The sequence below is a fragment of the Acyrthosiphon pisum genome, chromosome A3 (genome assembly GCF_005508785.2).
Source record: "Acyrthosiphon pisum isolate AL4f chromosome A3, pea_aphid_22Mar2018_4r6ur, whole genome shotgun sequence".
Lineage (NCBI taxonomy): Eukaryota > Metazoa > Arthropoda > Insecta > Hemiptera > Aphididae > Acyrthosiphon > Acyrthosiphon pisum.
This window is the reverse complement of record NC_042496.1, coordinates 36155054-36161035: the sequence shown is the minus strand read 5'-3', so window position 1 is coordinate 36161035 and position 5982 is coordinate 36155054. Positions and strand designations below refer to the sequence as shown.

General features: G+C 28.9%; 1 long non-coding RNA gene across 1 annotated transcript in view; it reads right to left on the bottom strand.

The window, feature by feature from the left end:
- The window catches only part of LOC115034399, a 35522-nt gene extending 31729 nt beyond the window's left edge, over nt 1-3793 (bottom strand). Inside the window, exon 1 of the long non-coding RNA XR_003839762.1 lies at nt 3672-3793. This is a non-coding gene — a long non-coding RNA (uncharacterized LOC115034399). The remainder of the gene's footprint in view (nt 1-3671) is intronic.
- Between the last annotated feature and the right edge of the window lie 2189 nt (nt 3794-5982).

Here is a 5982-nt window from a genome sequence, read left to right as displayed (position 1 = left end):
TTGATGTTCGAAATTCCAGAATGTCTATTTTTCTTTAAAGTAATCGTTTTCTTTTGCTAGCCATAGCGCAATAAAGTTCGTATAAACAATACGTATAATAAATTCGCACTACAATAAACGTTGGCATCACAAACACAACTAAACGCACATAGGACAATGCATTAGTTATAATACTTCGTTGACGCGATAATATTTCAATGACTGAACGGATAAGATAAGATTTTCATATACAGTATAATAATGTACACATAAGATAACTTAACAATTCAGGTTTTTATTCAAGTATTCCAAAATAATTCTTAATTTAAGATAAAAATAACTAATATTAACGTCATAAAAGTGTCCGTTATTTAGAGTGTCCTGTATTTAGAGGTTTTCCTATACATAAATAGTGAAAATGTTCCCGTCCTCGAAAAAACGTCCGCTATTTAGAGGTGTCCGCTATTTAGAGGTGTCCGTTAAGGGAGGTTTCACTGTATATGATTAACGAACGTAATAGTATATTAATATACCTACTACCTGTATTAGAATATGACATCGTTGTTCACGCGTGTAAGACGACTAACAATATGTTACATATTATACTATAATAGCATAGTCATTAGGAACATAGTTTGTTTAAGGCATGTGGTTAAAATCATATACAGAGTGATTGACCACTCATGCTCAGCCCCTTTTTCCTTTAATAATGCAGATATCAGAAATTCTTGAGGTATTTTGTAGGTACTACCTAATGAGTGTCCTGTAGAGATATAAACTTCTGTTTTCCAAATAAACCCCTTTTTTTACTGAAAATTATTCAGTAGATATTTTTTTTTGGATATGTTAACGCATCAAAACCAAAATTTAAATTAGTAGTTTTTGACTTATTTAACTTTATGTACTAAGATACCAATGATAATGGGACTATATGGTGATTTGAAAATGTTAGTAATTAATATTAATCTATGACATTAAATTTATATGTTAAAATGCTTAAAGACGAGTCCTAGAATAACCCTTAGAATAAACATTTTTATAACAGAGATATTCGTTCGAATTTTGAAATAAATACTTCAACATTTTTTTAAAAAAATATCCACCATGTATGGGTAGGTTATTTAATAATTCCAAAAATCTAAAATTAAATGAAAACATGGGGGTGTGCACTGTGCATGCTTGGTGAATCACTCTGTATGTTATATACATATATCACATAACGATATACATGTAAAATAGGTTTGTTACATTAGCACCACTATATTAAAAACTTAAATTTATTATAATAAATTGGTATTATAATTTCATCATCCCACTGTAGTTCGTAAAATTACGATAAGAATCGACTTTCACAATAGGTAATATGGCATTATTGTTTGTTTGAAACCTAATAATTAATATCATATAGGCAATAGCCATGCAATACAGAAAAATGGACATCCAAATACCGCGGGGACTACATTGGAATTATTGAATTATTAAACTCTAATGGATTACTGAAATACCGAATTGTTATTATTAAAAATAAAATATATAATAGCACTTTGGTTTCGAGTCGTATCGACTATAGTTTCGATGAAAGTTATGCAATACAAACGATTTTGAACTAAAAAATGTTAATCTTCTATCCTCGTTATTATAATATTATTACGTGTCCAGCCTTGCCGGCCACATTATATCCACATGGTACATACTATTATAATATTATACATATTCGGGGTGATTGTTTTACATTACAACACTTGCTATTCCTTAAGAGGATGCCACACCCGCGTGTGTATTGTCTCCACCACTCTTACAAATGTATGAAATGGCAAATTTGTGATCAGTACAGTTGCAATTTAGTAGTCTTTATGTAGTAATCTTTAACAATAGAGTGAATTGACCTGTTACCAAACTTAAATGTAAGAACATTATCTAAGATCAATTCACACAATTATTAAAGGTTACTACACTAAATTAGAACTACTAATGTACATTTCCTATGAAATACGTTAATAAGACGGAGACAAATAGAAAACATAAGCTAAATATTAACCTCACTAAACCAGATGCATTATTGTAGTTCGAGGTTCCCTCTTCGTACTTCATGAAATTTCTTAGGGATGATCCCAGGATGTAATATTACTGTTTTCTAAGAACTGTTAAAGAATTCCCGAAAATGTCAGAAAGGGAAATTCCCGGGAACTTGAAAAACTGTCAACAATTGTAATCTTATTCAGTACTTAGTTCTTACTTCTTATATACAGTTACATATTTCAATATATTTTTAAATATTAAATATAATATTAGAAACATATAAGTATTTTTTAGATTTTGAGAGAAAATCGAAAAAAAAAATGTTACACAAATTTTTATTGTTTATCATTTATTCTTATCCTAACACTATAAACACATACAATACATTCATAAGGTGGCCAACAAGTGTGTGTATGGGGGGGGGCATTGATTTTGTTTTTTCCCTAGTTACACACTATTCAGTATCAATGATAGTATCAATGTATCAATGATATGATGCTGACGTGCAGCTATACATTTTACCTCTAGTTCCGTATATTTGAGGTGTGAGGCTATTTGGTCTGTATTGGGTTTCTAAACTCTAGAGGATTCAGGTTTTTATTTTAAAGTGTGTCCTAAATATACTTAAAAATGATAATATGAAAAATATAAAAAATTATATAGGTATAGTATAAAATATTTTAAATAAAACGTATAATTAATTCAGTACGGGGTTCGTATATTGTATATTATATAACGTGATAAATATTTATAAGACAAGCATTTAAAATAAATAATAAAACGTGTGGAAAAACTTTTAATTTAAGGAAATTATTAAAAATATATTACAAAACATTTTATATCAAGCCAAAAATATTTACATTTTTCGAAAAATCTACAGTTCTAGTTATATAGAACGTCTATAGGTGTATAAGTGAACAGGAAATAGATGTCGTGTTGATACTTCGAATATAATATGGAAATTCATTACCTATACTATTTTCAATAAAACGTTAAGTAAGGTTTTCCATAATCGTCCAATTGAATTTATTTTATAATATTATAAGATTTTAAACTAACCAGTGCACACGAATTGCATACCAATCCTACGAATTCCGTTCCACTGTTATCTTAAAATAAAGACAAGCAGACAAACGAATTGCGTCCCAAGTTGAATTATATTTTTTTAGTGGTTTCCAAACTATTAAATCTCGGTTTCAAATTTTGATACCGTGAAAATTATTCAAAGGGGAGTTTTTTCATAAATTGTAATTGACTATTACTTTTGAAGTTTTCATTATTACTTAGTAGTAATATATGAGTATTTATGACTAATATTATGATATAACGCGTAATACCTACCTATTACCTATTATTCTATAGTATGTTTAATTTTAAAATACATTAAATTATAAATTTTATTAGGTAAATAATATTTCTTCAGGAATCACTTATGAATGGCGATTAACTGTAGGTGTAAAAGTAACGAGAATCTCGTCCCAGACGCAGTTCATTCAAAAATATACGTTTACCTAACTTGGAAGGCAATTCGTGGTTCGTAGTTCCCATTTAAACAGCTACAGTATAATAAATTTCTTTTATTTTGAAATGAATATTAAATAATTAATTTATAAATGTACAGCTTATCATAAAATTCGCAAGTTCAAAGAAGGTTCTGGTATAAGAATACTTACTGCGTGCTTAGCTGCAACCACCAAAAGTTCGTTCTTGCTCCTTGATGCGTAATTTTAAAATGCAATTTGTTATTTATATATTATAGTGAGACGAGACAGAGGAGGAAAATATCATAATATCTACCAATCACGCTTTGATACCATTGATAAACTTATAAACTAATGGACAGCGCATTCCACTCCGCCACGCCATCAATGCCAGGGAATTATATAACTGAGAAAGAAAGAAGAGAGAAAAAACATGAAGTAGTAAATCTTGGAGGAAATACTTCACTTTATTTTTGGATTTTCTATATCAACCATAAACATAATATATATAATATGAATAGGTAATATGGTTGTTAGTTGTTACCATAGACCTTAAAATCAGTTATCATGTTACTAATTAAATATAACAATTATTGGCAGATTTTATTGTAACACAATTTTAAATTGAAACGGCATAATATTATGTATTGTGTACTCACTACTCACATTATGTTTTCTTAGAAATGTCATGCACTGTATAGTTTGGAATTCATTGTTTTGGTCGCCATAGATCGCTGAAATTTTTTCGTCAACAGTTAGGATCATATACATGTGTAATATATGATATAAATGTACTAATAAACAAACCGTAATGATTACAAAATCGTTTCTCGCAACGAATATAATAATAATATAAACAAATATTATAGCGAAAAATGATTGAAAACATAAGATTTAAGACACAAAAACGAGTGTTTGTTATTATTATGCTTTCGGTTTCTGCGTTTTATATTTGATTCATGTTCATAACGTACTATTATAATTTATAAATAACACGATATAATGGCATATTATAATATATAGACTACTGAGCAATTTAACAAGCATGCTCATCCCCATTTTATTTTATCTTTAACAATCAATTTATATAGTTAAAAAAGACATTGTTATCGCCACAGCTCACAGGACACTCTTAAAGGCTACATAAGACTAATCTAAGTATTTGAAACGATATGGTCCTTAAGTATATGTCTTAAAAATTTTAAAAATCTGAATTCAAATAAATGTATTATTAGAGGAAAAAATGGGGATGAGTATTCTTGACAAATCACCACGTGTAGATTATATATTATCCAGTATTATTAGTACAGAAGTTTTCCTCCTATATACCTAATCATATTATATAACATAAATTATACACGTGTACCTACGTCATATTCTTCGCGTACATCTGTACTCTGCAGTATATTATAGTACCTAACTATATCATTATTACATTTTGCTGCATGCCTGCATAAGTATATGCGAATAATAATAATTATTAAGACATGGTAAACGGTATTGTGATTTTTAATCATCGGGAATGAGGAGATAGATCCAAAAAATAAATTAGCTGCGCACGTCATCCTTCGAAAATATTTCCACCGAGCCACACAAGTCACGAATGTGCAGTGTCTGCGTTGCGTCATCAACATTTTATGTTCTTTTTTTTTTAATGACCACCACCGCGTCATATTATTAATTTAATCTAATCAAATATTACTATCAGGTTTTAATAACCGTCTACGTCACTTACTTACCTACTTTAATATTGTTATACCATATGTTTATCAGTGTAGTCAGTGTGCGGAATAATATGCTGCATATTAGCATATTATCATCTGTTATGCACCTAATTAGTAATTATAATGTATGGTAATAATAGTATGGTATAGTAATATAGTATGTATAATAATTTATCGCAGTAAACCTGATATTTTTATTAGATCTGACTTAACGTATAACGGTTAGATGAGTGAAGTATAGAGATGATTGGTAATTCCCGCGTGGAAACGACATTTGTTGGGAATTCCCAGAAACACGTGGGAATTAAACGGGAGTGCTTTGGAAAACTACTGTGGAAACGAATTATTACAGTTTACTCATCATCATTATGAGGCAATAAATGTAATAATGAACTACAATAATATATTTAATTTCGATATTCAAGGTTTTTTGTTCTAATTTAACTTTAAAAAACCACTTATAGCTAAGACGCCACACCTACATATGTAGACATGTAGACATGTACATATGTCTCTGTCTTACAAACGTATACAAAACATGACAAATTTTACACAACAATCCATTTTATTCTCTTATTTTGATGATTAGATTCAATTGGCCTAGTATACATTTGAAGGTAAGATTATTACCCAGAGCATCTCTGGATGCATTTATTGATATTTTAATTTTGAAGAAAGTTATGAACATTTGAAAACTGTAAATTACATGTAAATTTTAAAACAATCATAACTAGCTTCAAAATTAAAATATCAGTAATAACCTCCATAATACACTAATA